The sequence below is a fragment of the Coregonus clupeaformis genome, unplaced genomic scaffold (genome assembly GCF_020615455.1).
Source record: "Coregonus clupeaformis isolate EN_2021a unplaced genomic scaffold, ASM2061545v1 scaf4635, whole genome shotgun sequence".
NCBI classification, from domain to species: domain Eukaryota; kingdom Metazoa; phylum Chordata; class Actinopteri; order Salmoniformes; family Salmonidae; genus Coregonus; species Coregonus clupeaformis.
The window spans coordinates 1-20,345 of record NW_025538089.1 but is presented as its reverse complement, the minus strand read 5'-3'; the positions used below and the strand labels follow the sequence as shown (position 1 = coordinate 20,345).

Here is a 20,345-nt window from a genome sequence, read left to right as displayed (position 1 = left end):
TGTCTCAGCAGTAGAGTGCGTGCTTCGCATATATGAGGTCCTGTGTTCAGTCCCCAGTGTTTCTGTTGTAGAGTTTACACAACTGTTAGTTTCCAGAATGTTGATTTTCAAATATAAAATGGTGGCATGGTGGCCAAGTGGTAAAGCGTCGGTCTCGTAAACTGAAGATCATGGGTTCAATCCCTGTCCGTGCTTTTATTTAAGATAACTTACATATTGGAATTGTACCCTCAATGGAGTTGTATGAAGAAAAACTCATTGTATTTATATGTCATTTCTTCCATAATAAACAGAGGATGTAGCTCAGTGGTGGAGAATATGCTTTGCATGTATTAGGTAGCAGGTTCAATCCCGAACTCCTCCATTGTATATTTTTGGTTGTTGAAATTTGCTTTTACAGAACTCCTACTTTCCAGAATGTTGATATTCTAAGCAGGAAATAGAGACGTGTAAGTCATTTGGTTTTTTAAACTGAAGCACATGGGTTCAATCCTTGTTCGTAACTTTAGGGAAGATAGCTGATATCATGGAATTGTACTTTCATTGGAATGGTGTGTGGAAAAAGTTAATTGTATTGATATGGTATTATTTTTGTCGCAGCAAGATGATGTAGCTAAATGGTAGAGTACATGCTTTGCATGTAGGTGGTACTAGGTTCAATCTCCAGTGTTTCAGTTGTTGCATTTAGACAATTATTTCCTTCCATAATGTTGATATTTAGCTGGAAATAGAGATGTTTTATGTCATTTGGTCATGGAAACTGAAGAACATCTGTTGAATCCCGTTCATGTCTTTATTGAAGAGAAGTGTCATGGTGGCCAACTTGTAAGGCGTGGTTTTTGTAAAGTGAAGTTAATGGGTTTGATCCCTGTCCGTACCCTTATGGAAGATAGCTGATATAATGGAATTGTATTTTCATTGGAATTGTGTATAGAAAAATATAATTTTGTTGATATGGCGTTATTTCTTTCAAAGCAAGGGGATGTGTCTCAGCAGTAGAGTGCGTGCTTCGCATATATGAGGTCCTGTGTTCAGTCCCCAGTGTTTCTGTTGTAGCGTTTACACAACTGTTAGTTTCCAGAATGTTGATTTTCAACAAATTAAAATAGTGGCATGGTGGCCAAGTGGTAAGGCGTCGGTCTCGTAAACCGAAGATCATGGGTTCAATCCCCGTCCGTGCCTTTATTTAAGATAACTTACATATTGGAATTGTACCCTCAATGGAGTTGTTTGAAGAAAAACTCATTGTATTTATATGTCATTTCTTCCATAATAAACAGAGGATGTAGCTCAGTGGTGGAGAATATGCTTTGCATGTATTAGGTAGCAGGTTCAATCCCGAACTCCTCCATTGTATATTTTTTGGTTGTTGAAATTTGCTTTTACAGAACTCCTACTTTCCAGAATGTTGATATTCTAAGCAGGAAATAGAGACGTGTAAGTCATTTGGTTTTTTAAAACTGAAGCACATGGGTTCAATCCTTGTTCGTAACTTTAGGGAAGATAGCTGATATCATGGAATTGTACTTTCATTGGAATGGTGTGTGGAAAAAGTTAATTGTATTGATATGGTATTATTTTTGTCACAGCAAAGATGATGTAGCTAAATGGTAGAGTACATGCTTTGCATGTAGGTGGTACTAGGTTCAATCTCCAGTGTTTCAATTGTTGCATTTAGACAATTATTTCCTTCCATAATGTTGATATTTAGCTGGAAATAGAGATGTTTTATGTCATTTGGTCATGGAACCTGAAGAACATCTGTTGAATCCCGTTCATGTCTTTATTGAAGAGAAGTGTCATGGTGGCCAACTTGTAAGGCGTGGTTTTCGTAAAGTGAAGTTAATGGGTTTGATCCCTGTCCGTACCCTTATGGAAGATAGCTGATATAATGGAATTGTACTTTCATTGGAATTGTGTATAGAAAAATATAATTTTGTTGATATGGCGTTATTTCTTTCAAAGCAAGGGGATGTGTCTCAGCAGTAGAGTGCGTGCTTCGCATATATGAGGTCCTGTGTTCAGTCCCCAGTGTTTCTGTTGTAGCGTTTACACAACTGTTAGTTTCCAGAATGTTGATTTTCAACAAATAAAAAAGTGGCATGGTGGTCAAGTGGTAAGGCGTTGGTCTCGTAAACCGAAGATCATGGGTTCAATCCCTGTCCTGTCTTTATTTAAGATAACTTACATATTGGAATTGTACCCTCAATGGAGTGGTTTTAAGAAAAACTTATTGTATTTATATGTCATTTCTTCCATAATAAACAGAGGATGTAGCTCAGTGGTGGAGAATATGCTTTGCATGTATTAGGTAGCAGGTTCAATCCCGAACTCCTCCATTGTATATTTTTTGGTTGTTGAAATTTGCTTTTACAGAACTCCTACTTTCCAGAATGTTGATATTCTAAGCAGGAAATAGAGACGTGTAAGTCATTTGGTTTTTAAAACTGAAGCACATGGGTTCAATCCTTGTTCGTAACTTTAGGGAAGATAGCTGATATCATGGAATTGTACTTTCATTGGAATGGTGTGTGGAAAAAGTTAATTGTATTGATATGGTATTATTTTTGTCACAGCAAAAAAATGTAGCTAAATGGTAGAGTACATGCTTTGCATGTAGGTGGTACTGGGTACAATCTCCAGTGTTTCAATTGTTGCATTTAGACAATTATTTCCTTCCATAATGTTGATATTTAGCTGGAAATAGAGATGTTTTATGTCATTTGGTAATGGAACCTGAAGAACATCTGTTGAATCCCATTCATGTCTTTATTGAAGAGAAGTGTCATGGTGGCCAACTTGTAAGGCGTGGTTTTTGTAAAGTGAAGTTAATGGGTTTGATCCCTGTCCGTACCCTTATGGAAGATAGCTGATATAATGGAATTGTACTTTCATTGGAATTGTGTATAGAAAAATATAATTTTGTTGATATGGCGTTATTTCTTTCAAAGCAAGGGGATGTGTCTCAGCAGTAGAGTGCGTGCTTCGCATATATGAGGTCCTGTGTTCAGTCCCCAGTGTTTCTGTTGTAGCGTTTACACAACTGTTAGTTTCCAGAATGTTGATTTTCAACAAATAAAATAGTGGCATGGTGGCCAAGAGGTAAGGCGTTGGTCTCGTAAACCGAAGATCATGGGTTCAATCCCAGTCCGTGCCTTTATTGAAGATAACTTACATATTGGAATTGTACCCTCAATGGAGTTGTTTGAAGAAAAACTCATTGTATTTATATGTCATTTCTTCCATAATAAACAGAGGATGTAGCTCAGTGGTGGAGAATATGCTTTGCTTGTATTAGGTAGCAGGTTCAATCCCGAACTCCTCCATTGTATATTTTTTGGTTGTTGAAATTTGCTTTTACAGAACTCCTACTTTCCAGAATGTTGATATTCTAAGCAGGAAATAGAGACGTGTAAGTCATTTCGTTTTTAAAACTGAAGCACATGGGTTCAATCCTTGTTCGTAACTTTAGGGAAGATAGCTGATATCATGGAATTGTACTTTCATTGGAATGGTGTGTGGAAAAAGTTAATTGTATTGATATGGTATTATTTTTGTCACAGCAAAAAAATGTAGCTAAATGGTAGAGTACATGCTTTGCATGTAGGTGGTACTGGGTACAATCTCCAGTGTTTCAATTGTTGCATTTAGACAATTATTTCCTTCCATAATGTTGATATTTAGCTGGAAATAGAGATGTTTTATGTCATTTGGTCATGGAACCTGAAGAACATCTGTTGAATCCCGTTCATGTCTTTATTGAAGAGAAGTGTCATGGTGGCCAACTTGTAAGGCGTGGTTTTCGTAAAGTGAAGTTAATGGGTTTGATCCCTGTCCGTACCCTTATGGAAGATAGCTGATATAATGGAATTGTACTTTCATTGGAATTGTGTATAGAAAAAGATAATTTTGTTGATATGGCGTTATTTCTTTCAAAGCAAGGGGATGTGTCTCAGCAGTAGAGTGCGTGCTTCGCATATATGAGGTCCTGTGTTCAGTCCCCAGTGTTTCTGTTGTAGAGTTTACACAACTGTTAGTTTCCAGAATGTTGATTTTCAACAAATAAAATAGTGGCATGGTGGCCAAGAGGTAAGGCGTTGGTCTCGTAAACCGAAGATCATGGGTTCAATCCCCGTCCGTGCCTTTATTGAAGATAACTTACATATTGGAATTGTACCCTCAATGGAGTTGTTTGAAGAAAAACTCATTGTATTTATATGTCATTTCTTCCATAATAAACAGAGGATGTACCTCAGTGGTGGAGAATATGCTTTGCATGTATTAGGTAGCAGGTTCAATCCCGAACTCCTCCATTGTATATTTTTTGGTTGTTGAAATTTGCTTTTACAGAACTCCTACTTTCCAGAATGTTGATATTCTAAGCAGGAAATAGAGACGTGTAAGTCATTTCGTTTTTAAAACTGAAGCACATGGGTTCAATCCTTGTTCGTAACTTTAGGGAAGATAGCTGATATCATGGAATTGTACTTTCATTGGAATGGTGTGTGGAAAAAGTTAATTGTATTGATATGGTATTATTTTTGTCACAGCAAAAAAATGTAGCTAAATGGTAGAGTACATGCTTTGCATGTAGGTGGTACTGGGTACAATCTCCAGTGTTTCAATTGTTGCATTTAGACAATTATTTCCTTCCATAATGTTGATATTTAGCTGGAAATAGAGATGTTTTATGTCATTTGGTCATGGAACCTGAAGAACATCTGTTGAATCCCGTTCATGTCTTTATTGAAGAGAAGTGTCATGGTGGCCAACTTGTAAGGCGTGGTTTTCGTAAAGTGAAGTTAATGAGTTTGATCCCTGTCCGTACCCTTATGGAAGATAGCTGATATAATGGAATTGTACATTCATTGGAATTGTGTATAGAAAAATATATTTTTGTTGATATGGCGTTATTTATTTCAAAGCAAGGGGATGTGTCTCAGCAGTAGAGTGCGTGCTTCGCATATATGAGGTCCTGTGTTCAGTCCCCAGTGTTTCTGTTGTAGCGTTTACACAACTGTTAGTTTCCAGAATGTTCATTTTCAACAAATAAAACAGAGGCATGGTGGCCAAGAGGTAAGGCGTCGGTCTCGTAAACCGAAGATCATGGGTTCAATCCCCGTCCGTGCCTTTATTGAAGATAACTTACATATTGGAATTGTACCCTCAATGGAGTTGTTTGAAGAAAAACTCATTGTATTTATATGTCATTTCTTCCATAATAAACAGAGGATGTAGCTCAGTGGTGGAGAATATGCTTTGCATGTATTAGGTAGCAGGTTCAATCCCGAACTCCTCCATTGTATATTTTTTGGTTGTTGAAATTTGCTTTTACAGAACTCCTACTTTCCAGAATGTTGATATTCTAAGCAGGAAATAGAGACGTGTAAGTCATTTGGTTTTTTAAAACTGAAGCACATGGGTTCAATCCTTGTTCGTAACTTTAGGGAAGATAGCTGATATCATGGAATTGTACTTTCATTGGAATGGTGTGTGGAAAAAAGTTAATTGTATTGATATGGTATTATTTTTGTCACAGCAAAATGATGTAGCTAAATGGTAGAGTACATGCTTTGCATGTAGGTGCTACTAGGTTCAATCTCCAGTGTTTCAATTGTTGCATTTAGACAATTCTTTCCTTCCATAATGTTGATATTTAGCTGGAAATAGAGATGTTTTATGTCATTTGGTCATGGAACCTGAAGAACATCTGTTGAATCCCGTTCATGTCTTTATTGAAGAGAAGTGTCATGGTGGCCAACTTGTAAGGCGTGGTTTTCGTAAAGTGAAGTTAATGGGTTTGATCCCTGTCCGTACCCTTATGGAAGATAGCTGATATAATGGAATTGTACATTCATTGGAATTGTGTATAGGAAAATATATTTTTGTTGATATGGCGTTATTTATTTCAAAGCAAGGGGATGTGTCTCAGCAGTAGAGCGCGTGCTTCGCATATATGAGGTCCTGTGTTCAGTCCCCAGTGTTTCTGTTGTAGCGTTTACACAACTGTTAGTTTCCAGAATGTTCATTTTCAACAAATAAAACAGAGGCATGGTGGCCAAGAGGTAAGGCGTCGGTCTCGTAAACCGAAGATCATGGGTTCAATCCCCGTCCGTGCCTTTATTGAAGATAACTTACATATTGGAATTGTACCCTCAATGGAGTTGTTTGAAGAAAAACTCATTGTATTTATATGTCATTTCTTCCATAATAAACAGAGGATGTAGCTCAGTGGTGGAGAATATGCTTTGCATGTATTAGGTAGCAGGTTCAATCCCGAACTCCTCCATTGCATATTTTTTGGTGGTTGAAATTTGCTTTTACAGAACTCCTACTTTCCAGAATGTTGATATTCTAAGCAGGAAATAGAGACGTGTAAGTCATTTGGTTTTTAAAACTGAAGCACATGGGTTCAATCCTTGTTCGTAACTTTAGGGAAGATAGCTGATATCATGGAATTGTACTTTCATTGGAATGGTGTGTGGAAAAAGTTAATTGTATTGATATGGTATTATTTTTGTCACAGCAAGATGATGTAGCTAAATGGTAGAGTACATGCTTTGCAAGTAGGTGGTACTAGGTTCAATCTCCAGTGTTTCAATTGTTGCATTTAGACAATTCTTTCCTTCCATAATGTTGATATTTAGCTGGAAATAGAGATGTTTTATGTCATTTGGTCATGGAACCTGAAGAACATCTGTTGAATCCCGTTCATGTCTTTATTGAAGAGAAGTGTCATGGTGGCCAACTTGTAAGGCGTGGTTTTCGTAAAGTGAAGTTAATGAGTTTGATCCCTGTCCGTACCCTTATGGAAGATAGCTGATATAATGGAATTGTACATTCATTGGAATTGTGTATAGGAAAATATATTTTTGTTGATATGGCGTTATTTATTTCAAAGCAAGGGGATGTGTCTCAGCAGTAGAGTGCGTGCTTCGCATATATGAGGTCCTGTGTTCAGTCCCCAGTATTTCTGTTGTAGAGTTTACACAACTGTTAGTTTCCAGAATGTTGATTTTCAACAAATTAAAAAGTGGCATGGTGGCCAAGTGGTAAGGCGTCGGTCTCGTAAACCGAAGATCATGTGTTCAATCCCCGTCCGTGCCTTTATTTAAGATAACTTACATATTGGAATTGTACCCTCAATGGAGTGGTTTTAAGAAAAACTCATTGTATTTATATGTCATTTCTTCCATAATAAACAGAGGATGTAGCTCAGTGGTGGAGAATATGCTTTGCATGTATTAGGTAGCAGGTTCAATCCCGAACTCCTCCATTGTATATTTTTTGGTTGTTGAAATTTGCTTTTACAGAACTCCTACTTTCCAGAATGTTGATATTCTAAGCAGGAAATAGAGACGTGTAAGTCATTTGGTTTTTAAAACTGAAGCACATGGGTTCAATCCTTGTTCGTAACTTTAGGGAAGATAGCTGATATCATGGAATTGTACTTTCATTGGAATGGTGTGTGGAAAAAGTTAATTGTATTGATATGGTATTATTTTTGTCACAGCAAAAAAATGTAGCTAAATGGTAGAGTACATGCTTTGCAAGTAGGTGGTACTAGGTTCAATCTCCAGTGTTTCAATTGTTGCATTTAGACAATTCTTTCCTTCCATAATGTTGATATTTAGCTGGAAATAGAGATGTTTTATGTCATTTGGTCATGGAACCTGAAGAACATCTGTTGAATCCCGTTCATGTCTTTATTGAAGAGAAGTGTCATGGTGGCCAACTTGTAAGGCGTGGTTTTCGTAAAGTGAAGTTAATGGGTTTGATCCCTGTCCGTACCCTTATGGAAGATAGCTGATATAATGGAATTGTACTTTCATTGGAATTGTGTATAGAAAAATATAATTTTGTTGATATGGCGTTATTTCTTTCAAAGCAAGGGGATGTGTCTCAGCAGAAGAGTGCGTGCTTCGCATATATGAGGTCCTGTGTTCAGTCCCCAGTGTTTCTGTTGTAGAGTTTACACAACTGTTAGTTTCCAGAATGTTGATTTTCAACAAATTAAAAAGTGGCATGGTGGCCAAGTGGTAAGGCGTCGGTCTCGTAAACCGAAGATCATGGGTTCAATCCCCGTCCGTGCCTTTATTTAAGATAACTTACATATTGGAATTGTACCCTCAATGGAGTGGTTTTAAGAAAAACTCATTGTATTTATATGTCATTTCTTCCATAATAAACAGAGGATGTAGCTCAGTGGTGGAGAATATGCTTTGCATGTATTAGGTAGCAGGTTCAATCCCGAACTCCTCCATTGTATATTTTTTGGTTGTTGAAATTTGCTTTTACAGAACTCCTACTTTCCAGAATGTTGATATTCTAAGCAGGAAATAGAGACGTGTAAGTCATTTGGTTTTTAAAACTGAAGCACATGGGTTCAATCCTTGTTCGTAACTTTAGGGAAGATAGCTGATATCATGGAATTGTACTTTCATTGGAATGGTGTGTGGAAAAAGTTAATTGTATTGATATGGTATTATTTTTGTCACAGCAAAAAAATGTAGCTAAATGGTAGAGTACATGCTTTGCATGTAGGTGGTACTAGGTTCAATCTCCAGTGTTTCAATTGTTGCATTTAGACAATTCTTTCCTTCCATAATGTTGATATTTAGCTGGAAATAGAGATGTTTTATGTCATTTGGTCATGGAACCTGAAGAACATCTGTTGAATCCCGTTCATGTCTTTATTGAAGAGAAGTGTCATGGTGGCCAACTTGTAAGGCGTGGTTTTCGTAAAGTGAAGTTAATGGGTTTGATCCCTGTCCGTACCCTTATGGAAGATAGCTGATATAATGGAATTGTACTTTCATTGGAATTGTGTATAGAAAAATATAATTTTGTTGATATGGCGTTATTTCTTTCAAAGCAAGGGGATGTGTCTCAGCAGAAGAGTGCGTGCTTCGCATATATGAGGTCCTGTGTTCAGTCCCCAGTGTTTCTGTTGTAGAGTTTACACAACTGTTAGTTTCCAGAATGTTGATTTTCAACAAATTAAAAAGTGGCATGGTGGCCAAGTGGTAAGGCGTCGGTCTCGTAAACCGAAGATCATGGGTTCAATCCCCGTCCGTGCCTTTATTTAAGATAACTTACATATTGGAATTGTACCCTCAATGGAGTTGTTTGAAGAAAAACTCATTGTATTTATATGTCATTTCTTCCATAATAAACAGAGGATGTAGCTCAGTGGTGGAGAATATGCTTTGCATGTATTAGGTAGCAGGTTCAATCCCGAACTCCTCCATTGTATATTTTTTGGTTGTTGAAATTTGCTTTTACAGAACTCCTACTTTCCAGAATGTTGATATTCTAAGCAGGAAATAGAGACGTGTAAGTCATTTCGTTTTTTATACTGAAGCACATGGGTTCAATCCTTGTTCGTAACTTTAGGGAAGATAGCTGATATCATGGAATTGTACTTTCAATGGAATGGTGTGTGGAAAAAGTTAATTGTATTGATATGGTATTATTTTTGTCACAGCAAAAAAATGTAGCTAAATGGTAGAGTACATGCTTTGCAAGTAGGTGGTACTAGGTTCAATCTCCAGTGTTTCAATTGTTGCATTTAGACAATTCTTTCCTTCCATAATGTTGATATTTAGCTGGAAATAGAGATGTTTTATGTCATTTGGTCATGGAACCTGAAGAACATCTGTTGAATCCCGTTCATGTCTTTATTGAAGAGAAGTGTCATGGTGGCCAACTTGTAAGGCGTGGTTTTCGTAAAGTGAAGTTAATGGGTTTGATCCCTGTCCGTACCCTTATGGAAGATATCTGATATAATGGAATTGTACTTTCATTGGAATTGTGTATAGAAAAATATAATTTTGTTGATATGGCGTTATTTCTTTCAAAGCAAGGGTATGTGTCTCAGCAGAAGAGTGCGTGCTTCGCATATATGAGGTCCTGTGTTCAGTCCCCAGTGTTTCTGTTGTAGAGTTTACACAACTGTTAGTTTCCAGAATGTTGATTTTCAACAAATTAAAAAGTAGCATGGTGGCCAAGTGGTAAGGCGTCGGTCTCGTAAACCGAAGATCATGGGTTCAATCCCTGTCCTGTCTTTATTTAAGATAACTTACATATTGGAATTGTACCCTCAATGGAGTGGTTTTAAGAAAAACTCATTGTATTTATATGTCATTTCTTCCATAATAAACAGAGGATGTAGCTCAGTGGTGGAGAATATGCTTTGCATGTATTAGGTAGCAGGTTCAATCCCGAACTCCTCCATTGTATATTTTTTGGTTGTTGAAATTTGCTTTTACAGAACTCCTACTTTCCAGAATGTTGATATTCTAAGCAGGAAATAGAGACGTGTAAGTCATTTCGTTTTTTAAACTGAAGCACATGGGTTCAATCCTTGTTCGTAACTTTAGGGAAGATAGCTGATATCATGGAATTGTACTTTCATTGGAATGGTGTGTGGAAAAAGTTAATTGTATTGATATGGTATTATTTTTGTCACAGCAAAATAATGTAGCTAAATGGTAGAGTACATGCTTTGCATGTAGGTGGTACTAGGTTCAATCTCCAGTGTTTCAATTGTTGCATTTAGACAATTCTTTCCTTCCATAATGTTGATATTTAGCTGGAAATAGAGATGTTTTATGTCATTTGGTCATGGAACCTGAAGAACATCTGTTGAATCCCGTTCATGTCTTTATTGAAGAGAAGTGTCATGGTGGCCAACTTGTAAGGCGTGGTTTTCGTAAAGTGAAGTTAATGGGTTTGATCCCTGTCCGTACCCTTATGGAAGATAGCTGATATAATGGAATTGTACTTTCATTGGAATTGTGTATAGAAAAATATAATTTTGTTGATATGGCGTTATTTCTTTCAAAGCAAGGGGATGTGTCTCAGCAGTAGAGTGCGTGCTTCGCATATATGAGGTCCTGTGTTCAGTCCCCAGTGTTTCTGTTGTAGCGTTTACACAACTGTTAGTTTCCAGAATGTTGATTTTCAACAAATTAAAATAGTGGCATGGTGGCCAAGTGGTAAGGCGTCGGTCTCGTAAACCGAAGATCATGGGTTCAATCCCCGTCCGTGCCTTTATTTAAGATAACTTACATATTGGAATTGTACCCTCAATGGAGTTGTTTGAAGAAAAACTCATTGTATTTATATGTCATTTCTTCCATAATAAACAGAGGATGTAGCTCAGTGGTGGAGAATATGCTTTGCATGTATTAGGTAGCAGGTTCAATCCCGAACTCCTCCATTGTATATTTTTTGGTTGTTGAAATTTGCTTTTACAGAACTCCTACTTTCCAGAATGTTGATATTCTAAGCAGGAAATAGAGACGTGTAAGTCATTTGGTTTTTTAAAACTGAAGCACATGGGTTCAATCCTTGTTCGTAACTTTAGGGAAGATAGCTGATATCATGGAATTGTACTTTCATTGGAATGGTGTGTGGAAAAAGTTAATTGTATTGATATGGTATTATTTTTGTCACAGCAAAATGATGTAGCTAAATGGTAGAGTACATGCTTTGCAAGTAGGTGGTACTAGGTTCAATCTCCAGTGTTTCAATTGTTGCATTTAGACAATTATTTCCTTCCATAATGTTGATATTTAGCTGGAAATAGAGATGTTTTATGTCATTTGGTCATGGAACCTGAAGAACATCTGTTGAATCCCGTTCATGTCTTTATTGAAGAGAAGTGTCATGGTGGCCAACTTGTAAGGCGTGGTTTTCGTAAAGTGAAGTTAATGGGTTTGATCCCTGTCCGTACCCTTATGGAAGATAGCTGATATAATGGAATTGTACTTTCATTGGAATTGTGTATAGAAAAATATAATTTTGTTGATATGGCGTTATTTCTTTCAAAGCAAGGGGATGTGTCTCAGCAGAAGAGTGCGTGCTTCGCATATATGAGGTCCTGTGTTCAGTCCCCAGTGTTTCTGTTGTAGCGTTTACACAACTGTTAGTTTCCAGAATGTTGATTTTCAACAAATTAAAAAGTGGCATGGTGGCCAAGTGGTAAGGCGTCGGTCTCGTAAACCGAAGATCATGGGTTCAATCCCCGTCCGTGCCTTTATTTAAGATAACTTACATATTGGAATTGTACCCTCAATGGAGTTGTTTAAGAAAAACTCATTGTATTTATATGTCATTTCTTCCATAATAAACAGAGGATGTAGCTCAGTGGTGGAGAATATGCTTTGCATGTATTAGGTAGCAGGTTCAATCCCGAACTCCTCCATTGTATATTTTTTGGTTGTTGAAATTTGCTTTTACAGAACTCCTACTTTCCAGAATGTTGATATTCTAAGCAGGAAATAGAGACGTGTAAGTCATTTGGTTTTTTAAAACTGAAGCACATGGGTTCAATCCTTGTTCGTAACTTTAGGGAAGATAGCTGATATCATGGAATTGTACTTTCATTGGAATGGTGTGTGGAAAAAAGTTAATTGTATTGATATGGTATTATTTTTGTCACAGCAAGATGATGTAGCTAAATGGTAGAGTACATGCTTTGCAAGTAGGTGGTACTAGGTTCAATCTCCAGTGTTTCAATTGTTGCATTTAGACAATTCTTTCCTTCCATAATGTTGATATTTAGCTGGAAATAGAGATGTTTTATGTCATTTGGTCATGGAACCTGAAGAACATCTGTTGAATCCCGTTCATGTCTTTATTGAAGAGAAGTGTCATGGTGGCCAACTTGTAAGGCGTGGTTTTCGTAAAGTGAAGTTAATGGGTTTGATCCCTGTCCGTACCCTTATGGAAGATAGCTGATATAATGGAATTGTACTTTCATTGGAATTGTGTATAGAAAAATATAATTTTGTTGATATGGCGTTATTTCTTTCAAAGCAAGGGGATGTGTCTCAGCAGTAGAGTGCGTGCTTCGCATATATGAGGTCCTGTGTTCAGTCCCCAGTGTTTCTGTTGTAGAGTTTACACAACTGTTAGTTTCCAGAATGTTGATTTTCAACAAATAAAATAGTGGCATGGTGGCCAAGAGGTAAGGCGTCGGTCTCGTAAACCGAAGATCATGGGCTCAATCCCTGTCCGTGCCTTTATTTAAGATATCTTACATATTGGAATTGTACCCTCAATGGAGTTGTTTGAAGAAAAACTCATTGTATTTATATGTCATTTCTTCCATAATAAACAGAGGATGTAGCTCAGTGGTGGAGAATATGCTTTGCTTGTATTAGGTAGCAGGTTCAATCCCGAACTCCTCCATTGTATATTTTTTGGTTGTTGAAATTTGCTTTTACAGAACACCTACTTTCCAGAATGTTGATATTCTAAGCAGGAAATAGAGACGTGTAAGTCATTTGGTTTTTAAAACTGAAGCACATGGGTTCAATCCTTGTTCGTAACTTTAGGGAAGATAGCTGATATCATGGAATTGTACTTTCATTGGAATGGTGTGTGGAAAAAGTTAATTGTATTGATATGGTATTATTTTTGTCACAGCAAAATGATGTAGCTAAATGGTAGAGTACATGCTTTGCATGTAGGTGCTACTAGGTTCAATCTCCAGTGTTTCAGTTGTTGCTTTTAGACAATTCGTTCCTGCCATAATGTTGATATTAAGCTGGAAATAGAGATGTTTTATGTCATTTGGTCATGGAACCTGAAGAACATCTGTTGAATCCCGTTCATGTCTTTATTGAAGAGAAGTTTCATGGTGGCCAACTTGTAAGGCGTGGTTTTCGTAAAGTGAAGTTAATGTGTTTGATCCCTGTCCGTACCCTTATGGAATATAGCTGATATAATGGAATTGTACTTTCATTGGAATTGTGTATCGAAAAATATAATTTTGTTGATATGGCGTTATTTCTTTCAAAGCAAGGGGATGTGTCTCAGCAGTAGAGTGCGTGCTTCGCATATATGAGGTCCTGTGTTCAGTCCCCAGTGTTTCTGTTGTAGAGTTTACACAACTGTTAGTTTCCAGAATGTTGATTTTCAACGAATAAAATAGTGGCATGGTGGCCAAGAGGTAAGGCGTCGGTCTTGTAAACCGAAGATCATGGGCTCAATCCCCGTCCGTGCCTTTATTTAAGATATCTTACATATTGGAATTGTACCCTCAATGGAGTTGTTTGAAGAAAAACTCATTGTATTTATATGTAATTTCTTCCATAATAAACAGAGGATGTAGCTCAGTGGTGGAGAATATGCTTTGCTTGTATTAGGTAGAAGGTTCAATCCCGAACTCCTCCATTGTATATTTTTTGGTTGTTGAAATTTGCTTTTACAGAACTCCTACTTTCCAGAATGTTGATATTCTAAGCAGGAAATAGAGACGTGTAAGTCATTTGGTTTTTAAAACTGAAGCACATGGGTTCAATCCTTGTTCGTAACTTTAGGGAAGATAGCTGATATCATGGAATTGTACTTTCATTGGAATGGTGTGTGGAAAAAGTTAATTGTATTGATATGGTATTATTTTTGTCACAGCAAAATGATGTAGCTAAATGGTAGAGTACATGCTTTGCATGTAGGTGGTACTAGGTTCAATCTCCAGTGTTTCAATTGTTGCATTTAGACAATTCTTTCCTTCCATAATGTTGATATTTAGCTGGAAATAGAGATGTTTTATGTCATTTGGTCATGGAACCTGAAGAACATCTGTTGAATCCCGTTCATGTCTTTATTGAAGAGAAGTGTCATGGTGGCCAACTTGTAAGGCGTGGTTTTCGTAAAGTGAAGTTAATGTGTTTGATCCATTTACATTACATTTTAGTCATTTAGCAGACGCTCTTATCCAGAGCGACTTACAGGAGCAATTAGGGTTAAGTGCCTCGCTCAAGGGCACATTTACGTCATTTAGCAGACGCTCTTATCCAGAGCGACTTACAAATTGGTGCATTCACCCTATAGCCAGTGGGATAACCACTTTACAATAGGGACTGATCAGAGCCTGAAGGTACGGAGGTGCCGTTCCCCTCACTGCTCCATAGGCAAGCACCATGGTCTTGTAACGGATGCGAGCTTCCACTGGAAGCCAGTGGAGTGTGCGGAGGAGGGGAGTGACGTGAGAGAACTTGGGAAGGTTGAACACCAGACGGGCTGCGGCATTCTGGATGAGTTGTAGGGGTTTAATGGCACAGGCAGGGAGGCCAGCCAACAGCGAGTTGCAGTAATCCAGACGGGAGATGACAAGTGCCTGGATTAGGACCTGTGCTTCTTCCTGTGTAAGGCAGGGTCGTACTCTCCAAATGTTGTAGAGCATGAACCTGCAGGATCGGGTCACCGCCTTGATGTTAGCGGAGAACGACAGGGTGTTGTCCAGGGTCACGCCAAGGCTCTTCGCACTCTGGGAGGAGGACACAACGGAGTTGTCAACTGTGATGGCGAGATCATGGAACGGGCAGTCCTTCCCCGGGAGGAAGAGCAGCTCCGTCTTGCCAGGAGTTCAGCTTGAGGTGGTGATCCGTCATCCATACTGATATGTCTGCCAGACATGCAGAGATGCTGATTCGCCACCTGGTTATCAGAAGGGGGAAAGGAGAAGATTAGTTGTGTATCGTCAGCGTAGCAATGATAGGAGAGGCCATGTGAGGATATGACAGAGCCAAGTGACTTGGTGTATAGGGAGAATAGGAGAGGGCCTAGAACTGAGCCCTGGGGACACCAGTGGTGAGAGCACGTGGTGCGGAGACAGCTTCTCGCCACGCCACTTGGTAGGAGCGACCGGTCAGGTAGGACGAATCCAGGAGTGAGCCGCGCCGGGAGATGCCCAGCTCGGAGAGGGTGGAGAGGAGGATCTGATGGTTCACAGTATCAAAGGCAGCAGACAGGTCTAGAAGGACAAGAGCAGAGGAGAGAGAGTTAGCTTTAGCAGTGGGAGAGCCTCCGTGACACAGAGAAGAGCAGTCTCAGTTGAATGACCAGTCCTGAAACCTGACTGGTTTGGATCAAGAAGGTCATTCTGAGAGAGATAGCAAAGAGAGTTGGCTAAAGACGGCACGCTCAATAGTTTTGGAAAGAAAAGAAAGAAGGGATACTGGTCTGTAGTTGTTGACATCAGTGGGATCGAAAGTGTTGGTTTTTTTGAGAAGGGGTGCAACTCTCGCCCCCTTGAAGACGGAAGGGACATAGCCAGCGGTCAAGGATGAGTTGATCAGCGAGGTGAGGTAGGGGAGAAGGTCACCGGAGATGGTCTGGAGAAGAGAGGAGGGGATGGGGTCAAGCGGGCAGGTTGTTGGGCGGCCTGCAGTCACAAGTCGGCAGGATTTTATCTGGAGAGAGAGGGGAGAAAGAAGTCAAAGCATAGGGTAGGGCAGTGTGAGTAGGACCAGCAGTGTCATTAGACTTAACAAACGAGGATCGGATGTCGTCAACCTTCTTTTCAAAGTGGTTGACGAAGTCATCCACAGAGAGAGAGGAGGGGGGGGGGATTCAGCAGGGAGGAGAATGTGGCAAAGAGCTTCCTAGGGTTAGAGGCAGATGCTTGGAATTTAGAGTGGTAGAAAGTGGCCTTAGCAGCAGAAACAGATGAAGAAAATGTAGAGAGGAGGGAGTGAAAAGATGCCAGGTCGGCAGGGAGTTTAGTTTTCTTCCATTTCCGCTCCGCTGCCGGAGCTCTGTTCTGTGAGCTCGCAATGAGTCATCAAGCCACGGAGCTGGAGGGGAGGACCGAGCCGGCCGGGAGGATAGGGGGACACAGAGAGTCAAAGGATGCAGAAAGGGAGGAGAGGAGGGTTGAGGAGGCAGAATCAGGAGATTGGAGGGAGAAGGATTGAGCAGAGGGAAGAGATGATAGGATGGAAGAGGAGAGAGTAGTGGGAGAGAGAGAGCGAAGGTTGCGTCGGCGCATTACCATCTGTGTAGGGGCAGAGTGAGTAGTGTTGGAGGAGAGCGAGAGAGAAAAGGAAACAAAGTAGTGGTCTGAGACATGGAGGGGAGTTGCAGTGAGATTAGTAGAAGAGCAGCATCTAGTAAAGATGAGGTCAAGCGTATTGCCTGCCTTGTGAGTAGGGGGACGGTGAGAGGGTGAGGTCAAAAGAGGAGAGGAGTGGAAAGAAGGAGGCAGAGAGAAATGAGTCAAATGTAGACGTAGGGAGGTTGGAAATCCCCCAAAACTGTGAGGGGGTGAGCCACCCAGGAAAGGAACTTATCAAGGCGTCAAGCTCATTGATGAACTCTCCAAGGGAACCTGGAGGGCGATAGATGACAAGGATATTAAGCTTAAATGGGCTAGTGACTGTGACAGCATGGAATTCAAATGAGGAGATAGACAGATGGGTTAGGGGAAAAATTGAGAATGTCCACTTGGGAGAGATGAGGATTCCTTGTGCCACCACCCCTCTGACCAGATGCTCTCGGGGTATGCGAGAACACATGGTCAGACGAGGAGAGAGCAGTAGGAGTAGCAGTGTTTTCAGTGGTAATCCATGTTTCCGTCAGCGCCAGGAAGTCGAGGGACTGGAGGTTAGCATAGGCTGGGATGAAGTCAGCTTTGTTGGCAGCAGAACGGCAGTTCCAGAGGCTGCCTGAGACCTGGAACTCCAGGTGTGGGGTGCGTGCAGGGACCACCAGGTTAGAGAGGCAGCAGCCACGCGGTGTGAGGCGTTTGTGTAGCCTATGCGGAGAGGAGAGAACAGGGATAGGCAGAGGCATAGTTGACAGGCTGTAGCAAATGGCTACAATAATGCAGAGGAGATCGGAATGAAATGAACTAAACATCTGGGAAAGGAGAGAGTAGGGCCTCCCTCACCAAAACTTCCACCTCAGAAACTATAAATAAATAAATTAATTGGTCATTTAGCAGACGCTCTTATCCAGAGCGACTTACAGACTATAATTGTTTCACTGAACCACCCGAACAAAAACTCTCCCAACTTCCACTTTTAGAAATTAGAATTGTTGTGAACTACAGCGGTTCAATATTTCAAGGAATAGACTCAACTTACTTTATTCAGCTAGCTAACTATGACACCATAAACTAGCATGCTAGCATCCAATAACACACAGTTTAGCACCAATACTTGGTTACAACAAACTACCAATAGTGTGTTAACACACTAAACAGATAATTCGTGTCCGTGTCTAGTTCCTTTCATAACGCAGCAATAATTAAACGTTTGCTAGCTAGCACAAATATATTGTATTTAGCTGCTACAGTACAGTTAGCTGGTCGTGTTGGCTAGCTAGCAATGGCTACTGTGTTGACTTAGTTTGAAAAACGGCTAGCTAGCTAGCTTCGTGCTACACCCGGCACCGCTGAAAACAATGCTAACCTACAATAACTACCCACAACAGCCCACAATGCCTAACTATGACACCATAGCTAACTAGCATGCTAGCATCCAATAACACACAGTTTAGCACCAATACTTGGTTACAACAAACTACCAATAGTGTGTTAACACACTAAACAGATAATTCGTGTCCGTGTCTAGTTCCTTTCATAATGCAGCAATAATTAAACGTTGGCTAGCTAGCACAAATATATTGTATTTAGCTGCTACAGTACATTTAGCTGGTCGTGTTGGCTAGCTAGCAATGGCTGCTGTGTTGACTTAGTTTGAAAAACGGCTAGCTAGCTAGCTTCGTGCTACACCCGGCACCGCCGAAAACAATGCTAACCTACAATAACTACCCACAACAGCCCACGATGCCTAACTATGACACCATAGCTAACTAGCATGCTAGCATCCAATAACAAACAGTTAAGCACCAATACTTGGTTACAACAAACTACCAATAGTGTGTTAACACACTAAACAGATAATTCGTGTCCGTGTCTAGTTCCTTTCATAACGCAGCAATAATTAAACGTTTGCTAGCTAGCACAAATATATTGTATTTAGCTGCTACAGTACAGTTAGCTGGTCGTGTTGGCTAGCTAGCAATGGCTACTGTGTTGACTTAGTTTGAAAAACGGCTAGCTAGCTAGCTTCGTGCTACACCCGGCACCGCCGAAAAACAATGCTAACCTACAATAACTACCCACAACAGCCCACAATGCCCTAACTATGACACCATAGCTAACTAGCATGCTAGCATCCAATAACACACAGTTTAGCACCAATACTTGGTTACAACAAACTACCAATAGTGTGTTAACACACTAAACAGATAATTCGTGTCCGTGTCTAGTTCCTTTCATAACACAGCAATAATTAAACGTTGGCTAGCTAGCACAAATATATTGTATTTAGCTGCTACAGTACAGTTAGCTGGTCGTGTTGGCTAGCTAGCAATGGCTACTGTGTTGACTTAGTTTGAAAAACGGCTAGCTAGCTAGCTTCGTGCTACACCGCACCGCCCGAAAACAATGCTAACCTACAATAACTACCCACAACAGCCCACAATGCCTAACTATGACACCATAGCTAACTAGCATGCTAGCATCCAATAACACACAGTTTAGCACCAATACTTGGTTACAACAAACTACCAATAGTGTGTTAACACACTAAACAGATAATTCGTGTCCGTGTCTAGTTCCTTTCATAACGCAGCAATAATTAAACGTTGGGCTAGCTAGCACAAATATATTGTATTTAGCTGCTACAGTACAGTTAGCTGGTCGTGTTGGCTAGCTAGCAATGGCTACTGTGTTGAGTTTGTTTGAAAAACGGCTAGCTAGCTAGCTTCGTCTCACCGGCACCGCCAAAAACAATGCTAACCTACAATAACTACCCACAACAGCCCACAATGCCTAACTATGACACCATAGCTAACTAGCATGCTAGCATCCAATAACACACAGTTTAGCACCAATACTTGGTTACAACAAACTACCAATAGTGTGTTAACACACTAAACAGATAATTCGTGTCCGTGTCTAGTTCCTTTCATAACGCAGCAATAATTAAACGTTGGCTAGCTAGCACAAATATATTGTATTTAGCTGCTACAGTACAGTTATCTGGTCGTGTTGGCTAGCTAGCAATGGCTACTGTGTTGAGTTTGTTTGAAAAACGACTAGCTAGCTAGCTTGTGCTACACCCGGCACCGCCGAAAACAATGCTAACCTACAATAACTACCCACAACAGCCCATGATGCCTAACTATGACGCCATAGCTAACTAGCATGCTAGCATCCAATAACACACAGTTTAGCACCAATACTTGGTTACAACAAACTACCAATAGTGTGTTAAAACACTAAACAGATAATTTGTGTCCGTGTCTAGTTCCTTTCATAACGCAGCAAAAATTAAACGTTGGCTAGCTAGCACAAATATGTTGTATTTAGCTGCTACAGTACAGTTAGCTGGTCGTGTTGGCTAGCTAGCAATGGCTACTGTGTTGACTTTGTTTGAAAAACGGCTACCTAGCTAGCTTCGTGCTGCGGGCCTACCTACAATACCTAACTACAATCTAAATACATAATTAAGCCTTACTCCCTGTCCGTACCCTTATGG

The 20,345-nt window shown here is 39.9% G+C and overlaps 9 non-coding genes across 9 annotated transcripts; all 9 read left to right on the top strand.

Moving 5' to 3' along the window:
* The first annotated feature begins 1,110 nt into the window (after nt 1–1,110).
* trnat-cgu lies at nt 1,111–1,182 on the top strand. Its single transcript has one exon. It is a non-coding gene; the product is annotated as a tRNA-Thr (tRNA).
* A 2,890-nt stretch (nt 1,183–4,072) lies between these two features.
* Nucleotides 4,073–4,144, top strand: trnat-cgu. The gene has a single exon. It is a non-coding gene; the product is annotated as a tRNA-Thr (tRNA).
* Nucleotides 4,145–5,059: 915 nt separating this feature from the next.
* On the top strand, nt 5,060–5,131 carry trnat-cgu. The gene has a single exon. It is a non-coding gene; the product is annotated as a tRNA-Thr (tRNA).
* Nucleotides 5,132–6,048: 917 nt separating this feature from the next.
* Nucleotides 6,049–6,120, top strand: trnat-cgu. The gene has a single exon. It is a non-coding gene; the product is annotated as a tRNA-Thr (tRNA).
* A 915-nt stretch (nt 6,121–7,035) lies between these two features.
* Nucleotides 7,036–7,107, top strand: trnat-cgu. The gene has a single exon. It is a non-coding gene; the product is annotated as a tRNA-Thr (tRNA).
* Nucleotides 7,108–8,022: 915 nt separating this feature from the next.
* On the top strand, nt 8,023–8,094 carry trnat-cgu. The gene has a single exon. It is a non-coding gene; the product is annotated as a tRNA-Thr (tRNA).
* A 915-nt stretch (nt 8,095–9,009) lies between these two features.
* trnat-cgu lies at nt 9,010–9,081 on the top strand. Its single transcript has one exon. It is a non-coding gene; the product is annotated as a tRNA-Thr (tRNA).
* Nucleotides 9,082–10,983: 1,902 nt separating this feature from the next.
* trnat-cgu lies at nt 10,984–11,055 on the top strand. The gene has a single exon. It is a non-coding gene; the product is annotated as a tRNA-Thr (tRNA).
* A 916-nt stretch (nt 11,056–11,971) lies between these two features.
* Nucleotides 11,972–12,043, top strand: trnat-cgu. Its single transcript has one exon. It is a non-coding gene; the product is annotated as a tRNA-Thr (tRNA).
* Nucleotides 12,044–20,345: the final 8,302 nt, after the last annotated feature.